The sequence below is a fragment of the Salmo trutta genome, chromosome 38 (genome assembly GCF_901001165.1).
Source record: "Salmo trutta chromosome 38, fSalTru1.1, whole genome shotgun sequence".
NCBI lineage: Eukaryota > Metazoa > Chordata > Actinopteri > Salmoniformes > Salmonidae > Salmo > Salmo trutta.
In genome coordinates, this window is record NC_042994.1 from 21,750,849 (window position 1) to 21,761,459 (window position 10,611).

Consider the following 10,611-nt stretch of genomic DNA (forward strand, 5'->3'; position numbering starts at 1 on the left):
GGGTTAAATACACAACACTTAATGAGGGAAATGTAAACCAGGTGTGTGGGAAAACAAGACAAAACAAATAGAAAATGGATCGGCAATGGCTAGAAGACCGGTGTCGTCGACCGCCGAACACCACCCGAACAAGGAGGGGCACCGACTTCGGCAGGAGTCGTGACATTTTTATGGCGGTTATGGAGCAGTGGCTTTTTCCTTGTAGAGCGACCTTTCAGGTTATGTTGATATAGAACTCGTTTTACTGTGGATATAGATACTTTTGTACCTGTTTCCTCCAGCATCTTCACAGGGTCCTTTGCTGTTGTTCTGGGATTGATTTGCACTTTTTGCAGCAAAGTACATATAATCTCTAGGAAACAGAACGCGTCTCCTTCCTGAGCGGTATGATGGCTGCTTGGTCCCATGGTGTTTATACTTGCGTACTATTGTTTGTACAGATGAACATGGTACCTTCAGGTGTTTGGAAATTACTCCCAAGGATGAACCAGACTTGTGGAGGTCTACAATTTGTTTTTCTGAGGTCTTGGCTGATTTCTTTTGATTTTCCCATGATGTCAAGCAAAGAGGCCCTGACTTTGAAGGTAGGCCTTGAAATACATCCACAGTTACACCTCCAATTGACTCAAATTATGTCAATTAGCCTTTCAGAAGCTTCTAAAGACATTTCCAAGCTGTTTAAAGGCACAGTCAACTTAGTGTATGTAAACTTCTGACCCACTGGAATTGTGATTGTAACGGCTATCGTAGAGAGGGGACCAAAGCACAGCGTGTTGAGTGCTCATGATGAAATTTATTTTAACTCGAAAACACTAAAGACAAAATAACAAACAGAAAACGAAAGCGCACAGTTCTGTCAGGTACATAGACTAAACAGAAGATAACTACCCACAAACACAGGTGGAAAAAAACCCTACTTAATTAAGTATGATCTCCAATTAGAGACAACGAGGACCAGCTGCCTCTAATTGGAGATCATCCCAAAAAACAACAACATAGAAATAGAAAACTAGAAACTAAACATAGAATTACAAAACATAGAAAAACACAAAACAACCCCTGTCATGCCCTGACCTACTCTACCATAGAAAATAACATCTTACTGTGGTCAGGACGTGACAGTGATACATTGAATTATAAGTGAAATAATCTGTCTGTAAATAATTTTGGGAAAAATGACTTGTGTCATGCACAAAGTAGATGTCCTAACCGACTTGCCAAAACTATAGTTTGTTAACAAGAAATTGGTGGAGTGGTTGAAAAACTAGTTTTAATGACTCCAACCTAAGTGTATGTAAACTTCTGACTTCAACTGTATGTATACATCTCACTGAAGATGACATTTCAAGTGGAGTCATGTAAATTTCAGTCTTATCAAAGAACTCACAGAATCTCAGATTACGAAAACTTGAATAGATCTATCTGGACGCCAAAGTCCTTAATGTATGCAGTGGGTACAAATGATAACCCCTTATTGAGCACTGAGGTGAGCTGATGTCAGGGTCATAACCCCTTATTGAGAACACTGAGGTGATCTGATGTCAGGGTCATAACCCCTTATTGACAACACTGAAGTGAGCTGATGTCAGGGTCATAACCCCTTATCGAGAACACTGAGGTGAGCTGATGTCAGGGTCATAACCCCTTATTGAGAACACTGAGGTGAGCTGATGTCAGGGTCTTACATTGTAAGTTGAAGACATTTGTCTCCTGTTGGACTGGGGGCCCGTCCTGGATCTCAATTTGTAGATATCGCTGGGTGGTAGTGGATTTATTCCTCCCACGATGTATGCGCCGAATCCTCTTACGTGCTGGGAGTGTTGTCCTCAACATTGTCCCCGGTGTCAACTGCCCTCTGTTGTAGAAAAAAACCTTCACTTTTGGTAGAGGAGCCAGAGGAAGAGCTGTCTGTAGATACATAGGCATTGAGCATGTTGCTCTACCAAGGAGAGGAGGTAACATGGAGATCCTGCTACTACAAAGGGAGGCTTACTGGATATCCTCTCTAAAAACATTGACCCCTAGTGGTCTGAATATTGACTTTGATCTCAGGCCCTTCTTATGAACAATTCTCTCTTTTATGAACAAGTCTTATAAATGTATATATTATTTCTACAGCTTATCAGCGTACACCTAATATGTTCCCATTGTTGATGACGCTTATTATGCATTATGGTTTAACCAAAAGATTACATGTAACAAAAATGTTTAATGAAATAGGAAACAATTCAATATGTGAAATTTAATTAAACAATAATGTATGTTGATGCTAATATTATTTACAATATTCAATTATGTTTCCATATGATAACAATAGACTAATGTATTTAATATGCCATAAACTATTGTTTTTAACAGTTTCACTCAATTAATTACAATTAACATAATAATTATGACACACCCATCACTATTGTCATTGGTTGCTACTAATTGCAGTGTTTGTCTACATAACCTGGTTCAAGTATTTATGACATTACCCTGAAGAAGGCACAGAGATGAAGAAACTTGGTGATTTACCCAATATATTACTGGGAGTTTACAGTGAGGGGAAAAAGTATTTGATCCCCTGCTGATTTTGTACGTTTGCCCACTGACAAAGAAATGATCAGTCAATCATTTTAATGGTAGGTTTATTTGAACAGTGAGAGACAGAATAACAAAAAAATCCAGAAAAACGCATGTCAAAAATGTTATAAATTGATTTGCATTTTAATGAGGGAAATAAGTATTTGACCCCTCTGCAAAACATGACTTAGTACTTGGTGGCAAAACCCTTGTTGGCAATCAGAGGTCAGACGTTTCTTGTAGTTGGCCACCAGGTTTGCACACATCTCAGGAGGGATTTTGTCCCACTCCTCTTTGCAGATCTTCTCCAAGTCATTAAGGTTTCGAGGCTGATGTTTGGCAACTCGAACCTTCAGCTCCCTCCACAGATATTCTATGGGTTTAAGGTCTGGAGACTGGCTAGGCCACTCCAGGACCTTAATGTGCTTCTTCTTGAGCCACTCCTTTGTTGCCTTGGCTGTGTGTTTTGGGTCACTGTCGTGCTGGAATACCCATCCACGACACATTTTCAATGCCCTGGCTGAGGGAAGGAGGTTCTCACCCAAGATTTGACGGTACATGGCCCAGTCCATCGTCCCTTTGATGCGGTGAAGTTGTCCTGTCCCCTTAGCAGAAAAACACCCCCAAAGCATAATGTTTCCACCTCCATGTTTGACGGTGGGGATGGTGTTCTTGGCGTCATAGGCAGCATTCCTCCTCTTCCAAACACGGCGAGTTGAGTTGATGCCAAAGAGCTCCATTTTGGTCTCATCTGACCACAACACTTTCACCCAGTTGTCCTCTGAATCATTCAGATGTTCATTGGCAAACTTCAGACGGGCATGTATATGTGCTTTCTTGAGCAGGGGGACCTTGCGGGCGCTGCAGGATTTCAGTCCTTCACGGCGTAGTGTGTTACCAATTGTTTTCTTGGTGACTATGGTCCCAGCTGCCTTGAGATCATTGACAAGATCCTCCCGTGTAGTTCTGTGCTGATTCCTCACCGTTCTCATGATCATTGCAACTCCACGAGGTGAGATCTTGCATGGAGCCCCAGGCCGAGGGAGATTGACAGTTCTTTTGTGTTTCTTCCATTTGCGAATAATCGCACCAACTGTTGTCACCTTCTCACCAAGCTGCTTGGCGATGGTCTTGTAACCCATTCCAGCCTTGTGTAGGTCTACAATCTTGTCCCTGACATCCTTGGCGAGCTCTTTGGTCTTGGCCATGGTGGAGAGTTTGGAATCTGATTGATTGATTGCTTCTGTGGACAGGTGTCTTTTATACAGATAACAAACTGAGATTAGAAGCACTCTCTTTAACAGTGTGCTCCTAATCTCAGCTCGTTACCTGGATAAAAGACACCTGGGAGCCAGAAATCTTTCTGATTGAGAGGGGATCAAATTCTTTTTTCCCTCATTTTAATGCAAATCAATTTATAACATGCGTTTTTCTGGATTTTTTTGTTGTTATTCTGTCTCTCACTGTTCAAATCAACCTACCATTACAATTATAGACTGATCATTTCTTTGTCAGTGGGCAAACGTACAAAATCAGCAGGGGATCAAATACTTTTTTCCCTCACTGTATATATGGAGTGTGTGACTATTTATTTTTTATAGCTTATAGTTTATTCGCCGTTAGTCAGCACCTCTACATAAAATACATTTCTCTGGGTGTGCGTCAGCTCATGTTTTTTATTTGACAAATAACAGCTTAATAACATATGATGTGATTTATGAAGACATTTTGAAAAGTTCCAATGAATAAGGAAAACTGTACAGCTATGAATCTGAACCTGATATATACTGCTAAAAAAATAAAGGGAACACTTAAACACCACATCCTAGATCTGAATGAAAGAAATAATCTTATTAAAATACTTTTTTCTTTACATAGTTGAATGTGCTGACAACAAAATCACACAAAAATAATCAATGGAAATCCAATTTATCAACCCATGGAGGTCTGGATTTGGAGTCACACTCAAAATTAAAGTGGAAAACCACACTACAGGCTGATCCAACTTTGATGTAATGTCCTTAAAACAAGTCAAAATGAGGCTCAGTAGTGTGTGTGGCCTCCACGTGCCTGTATGACCTCCCTACAATGCCTGGGCATGCTCCTGATGAGGTGGCAGATGGTCTCCTGAGGGATCTCCTCCCAGACCTGGACTAAAGCATCCGCCAACTCCTGGACAGTCTGTGGTGCAACGTGGCGTTGGTGGATGGAGCGAGACATGATGTCCCAGATGCGCTCAATTGGATTCAGGTCTGGGGAACAGGCGGGCCAGTCCATAGCATCAATTCCTTCCTCTTGCAGGAACTGCTGACACACTCCAGCCACATGAGGTCTAGCATTGTCTTGCATTAGGAGGAACCCAGGGCCAACCGCACCAGCATATGGTCTCACAAGGGGTCTGAGGATCTCATCTCGGTACCTAATGGCAGTCAGGCTACCTCTGGCGAGCACATGGAGGGCTGTGCGGCCCCCCAAAGAAATGCCACCCCACACCATGACTGACCCACCGCCAAACCGTTCATGCTGGAGGATGTTGCAGGCAGCAGAACGTTCTCCACGGCGTCTCCAGACTCTGTCACGTCTGTCACGTGCTCAGTGTGAACCTGCTTTCATCTGTGAAGAGCACAGGGCACCAGTGGCGAATTTGCCAATCTTGGTGTTCTCTGTCAAATGCCAAACGTCCTGCACGGTGTTGGGCTGTAAGCACAACCCCCACCTGTGAACGTCGGGCCCTCATACCACCCTCATGGAGTCTGTTTCTGACCGTTTGAGCAGACACATGCACATTTGTGGCCTGCTGGAGGTCATTTTGCAGGGCTCTGGCAGTGCTTCTTCTGCTCCTCCTTGCACAAAGGTGGAGGTAGCGGTCCTGCTGCTGGGTTGTTGCCCTCCTACAGCCTCCTCCACGTCTCCTGATGTACTGGCCTGTCTCCTGGTAGCGCCTCCATTCTCTGGACACTACGCTGACAGACACAGCAAACCTTCTTGCCATAGCTCGCATTGATGTGCCATCCTGGATGAGCTGCACTACCTGAGCCACTTGTGTGGGTTGTAGACTCCGTCTCATGCTACTACTAGAGTGAAAGCACCGCCAGCATTCAAAAGTGACCAAAACATCAGCCAGGAAGCATAGGAACTGAGAAGTGGTCTGTGGTCCCCACCTGCAGAACCACTCCTTTATTGGGGGTGTCTTGCTAATTGCCTATAATTTCCACCTGTTGTCTATTCCATTTGCACAACAGCATGTGAAATGTATTGTCAATCAGTGTTGCTTCCTAAGTGGACAGTTTGATTTCACAGAAGTGTGATTGACTTGGAGTTACATTGTGTTGTTTAAGTGTTCCCTTTATTTTTTTGAGCAGTGTATAATTATACATGCATTTTTTTAATGTTTACAATAGTTCCTTTACTTGAGCAGGAAGAGATGACAGACTTCGGTGAGTATGGCTCAATTCCTTTATGGTCAGAAAGATGGTCAGATAATTAATAAACCCCAATTCCCTCTGTTGCCAAACAGTGAATGGTAAAAACAATTATACTAGAGAATACAGTATATGTACACTGTCACCAAGCCAACCAAAGTACAGAAATCCACATCACATTATTCTCTCATAAATAATACATATTTCAGAGTGTACTATGGAATCATTGAAAATAATTTTGCAAGATTCTAGGAAAAACCGTTTCATTTCAGGTTCTGTAGATGGATTATACCTAGGTGAAAGATCCAGACCCATAGGTGTTTCATCACCCTATCCCATTGAGAATGACAGCCCTGCAGGCAAGATAACAGTTGTGTTGGACAAATAAACCTGCTGATGCAAAAGTTAGGCTTATCTGTTGCTGTAACCTGAATGTTGTCCCTGTGAATCTAAATCAATGACTTTGGTAGCTGACAATGATGTCCCTGTGAATCTAATTTAATGACTTTGGTAGCTGATAATGATAAAATGTGTTACCATTTGTATTTCCACAGACTCAGAGCAGCCGGCTGATCTGAGAATAGTTCTGGTGGGGAAGACTGGAGCAGGGAAGAGTTCAACAGGAAACACCATCCTGGGGAGAAAAGCCTTTACAGAAGAGGCCTCCTTTGTGTCTGTAACTGAAACATGTGAGAAACAGAGTGGAGTGGTGGATGGGAGGAAGATTAATGTCTTCGACACCCCGGGGCTCTATGACACAACACTGTCTAAAGAAGAGATGAAAAGTGAAATAGTCAGGTGTATAGAAATGTCAGTCCCAGGACCCCACGCCTTCCTGCTGGTGATCAGACTGGGGAGGTTCACAGAGGAGGAGAGGAACACTGTGAAGTGGATCCAGGAGAACTTTGGAGAAGAAGCATCAAAGTACACCATCATTCTGTTCACTGGTGAAGATCAGTTGAAGGGGAAAACAGTTGAAGAGTGTCTGAAACCTTGTGTTGCACTTCAGGAACTGATCAGAAGCTGTTGGGGAAGGTACCATTGTCTCAATAATGATCAGAAGGATGACCGTCTTCAGGTCAAAGAGCTGCTGAAGAAGATAGAAGAGATGGTGGAGATGAATGGAGGACAACACTACACCAATGAGATGTACCAGGAGGCCCAGAGGAAATTGAGAGAGGAGGAGGAGAGAAAGAAACAGGAGATGGAGGAGGAGAGGAGGAGAAGGAGTTACAGGAGCAAGAAAGGAGGAGACAGGAAGAAGAAAAGAGGAGACTGGCTGCAGAAAAGATGAAGAAAATATTAGTTTTAACTTCAGTTGGGGTAGCTGGGACTGCAGCACTTATCGCTGCTGAAGCAGCAGTGATCGTGGTAGCAGGATCAATTCTGTTGGTATGTAGTATAGTATCATTTTGGGTAAACTAGAGAAGAGACAGTAAAAAACAGAAGTATGTTTTCTGCCCAGTGACCACAGATGGAAATTAGCTACTGTATGCAAAAGCTGGTACAATACTTATGCTATTAACATTAAGCATGGTCCTTGATGAATTAATAAACAAATTAAGTGACAAATAATTACATGTATACTGTAGGTGATTCAAAATAATACAATCAGATCAAACTTTTTGTGGTCATTTAATCTATTTGTGATTCAAAAAGGGTTAAAGAGGTGAACTTCTAATGTAAATGGATATTTGATACTATTTCAGTCGACTATTGTGGTTTCAATCCTCTATGATGTTATATACTGTATGTATTGTACTCAGCTAAGGCAACTTTAAATGTTATTTAAAAAACCTTAAAATTTCACCTAATTTTAACATTCGAAGTGCCTATTAAGTGCCAAACAAAGTAACAGGGTGGACGATTTCATCTTAAATCAGCCATAAATCCCTTCGTGACAGGGGGAATGGATGCATAGTGTGTGCAATTGAATTCAAACTTCACACATTTATTTTGTATTATCTAATTAGCATAAGAATACACCATCCCCCATAAAAATATGTCTGTTTCTCAATACACGTCATCCACAGTGGAAGGTGGCAGAGCTATCGACTGGGGTCATTTTAATTCCAGCGGTATATTAGATATTATATTATTATATTATATTAGTGATCATAGCCCAAAGGTGGTTTATTCAATTTCACATTTTTCCTGAGTTTGTTCTTAACAAATCTAAATCATTGTTTAGTGTTTATGTAACAATATGGACCTAACAAAATTCAGCCGAAAACACCTAATTCTGCCCATAGTCATTTGGTAAATAGGTCCTTTATTTGAATCTAGGTTTCTCTGGAGACATAATGACAAGTTATCCACCAGAGGGTGGAGGGGATCTGTATCAGTGATTTAGACCAGATAGACAGATCATCTGCAGAGATATAGTTCCCCGTGTACTCACCTCAGATTGTACTTTTCTATACCATGTATCATATGACTGTGCACAAAACAACTCTAAGAAGTATTTAGTACCTGAACTCTAAGAAGTATTTAGTGAATCCAGCTTTCTTCTTTCTACATATCAGAGGGTGGAGGGGGACCTGTATCAGTGATTTTGACCAGATACACAGATCACCTGCAGAGATGAAGCACCGTATGTACTCACGTATGGTTATAAGTGGTTCTAACTAGGTATGACCATGTACAACATCTAAATGACCTTATATAAATGCTTAGTTGCAGTCAGAACAGCTCATAACAGTCTATCAGTGGTATGAATACTTGGTAGAACTGTAGTACAGAGACCAGCTACCCTCTGAATGTACACATAGTGCAGTATTGGGGTGTATCCCACCCCCCAACTGTATTCTATGGGAAATGTTATAGAAATACCAGAATTCCGAAAATATCCTCTCCTACTACCCTCCCTCCCTGGTCTGTGTTTGATTCATTTCACATTTGAGAGATAGAGTGAGCAAGCGAGAGAGAGAGAAATTTGCTTTGTCATCGTGCCGACATCAAAATAGCCTTTCAAGACTGAAGTCAGGAGAACTTTGAGTTAGTATCAGCCAGACTTGTTGGGTTACAGGGTAAAATAGCCATTCAACCAGTTTGGAAAAGAGAAAACAGAACGTTCTGCTCCATTGTTATATACAATTTCTCTTTCCCTGTTTGGAAACATGCAGAACTAGTTCATCATCATTCAATTGGATAATAATGGACATGTGATAACATGCAGAACTAGTTCATCATCGTTCCATTGGATAATAATGGACATGTGGTAACATGCAGAACTAGTTCATCATCATTCCATTAGATAATAATGGTCATGTGGAAACATGCAGAACTAGTTCATCATCGTTCCATTGGATAATAATGGACATGTGGTAACATGCAGAACTAGTTCATCATCGTTCCATTGGATAATAATGGACATGTGGTAACATGCAGAACTAGTTCATCATCGTTCCATTGGATAATAATGGACATGTGGTAACATGCAGAACTAGTTCATCATCGTTCCATTGGATAATAATGGACATGTGGTAACATGCAGAACTAGTTCATCATCGTTCCATTGGATAATAATGGACATGTGGTAACATGCAGAACTAGTTCATCATCGTTCCATTGGATAATAATGGAGATGTGGTGAAAGATAAGACAGGTATCTAAAGAGACATCGGTATATGTAGGATGAGTCACAAATGGCACCCTATTCCCTTAATAGTGCACTAATTTCTACTAAGTCCCTAGTGCATTATAAAGGGAATAGGGTGCTATTTGGGAAGAAACCCACATGTACCTCCACAATACAAACATCCTTCTTAAAACCTGTTAGGGACAGATGTTCCGCTAGCGGAACACCTCACCAATATCCAATGGTATAGCGTGGCGCAAATTACAAATACCTCAAAAATGCTAAAACTTCAATTTTTCAAACATATGACTATTTTACACCATTTTAAAGACAAGACTCTCCTTTATCTAACCACATTGTCCGATTTCAAAAAGGCTTTACAACGAAAGCAAAACATTAGATTATGTCAGGAGAGTACCCAGCCAGAAATAATCACACACCCATTTTTCAAGCTAACATATATGTCACAAAAACCAAAACCACAGCTAAATGCAGCACTAACCTTTGATGATCTTCATCAGATGACACTCCTAGGACATTATGTTATACAATACATGCATGTTTTGTTCAATCAAGTTCATATTTATATCAGTATTTTCACGTTTGGATGAAAAGCGTGCCCAGAGTAAACTGCCTGCTACTCGGGCCCAGAGTCAAATATTTGCATATTATTAGTAGATTTGGATAGAAAACACTGAAGTTTCTAAAACTGTTTGAATAATGTCTGTGAATAATACAGAACTCATATGGCAGGCAAAAACCTGAGAAAAATCCAACCAGGAAGTGGGAAATCTGAGGGTTGTAGTTTTTAATTGAATCCCTATCCAAACTACAGTGTCTATGGGGTCATGTTGCTCTTCCTAAGGCTTCCACTAGATGTCAACTGTCTTTAGAACCTTGTTTCATGCTTCTACTGTTACTGGGCAGAGAATAAGAGACCATTCAATCAGTGGACTGCCTGAGACCAAGGAGTTGTTTACTGCGCCACTTCGCAGGCGCGCCATTCCTTCTTTTTCCTCTGTAATGAATACGCTATTTTCTGGT

At 41.2% G+C, this 10,611-nt stretch overlaps 1 pseudogene; it reads left to right on the forward strand.

Moving 5' to 3' along the window:
- Positions 1–5,989: 5,989 nt before the first annotated feature.
- Positions 5,990–7,652, forward strand: LOC115178015 (GTPase IMAP family member 7-like; annotated as a pseudogene).
- The last annotated feature ends 2,959 nt before the right edge of the window (positions 7,653–10,611 follow it).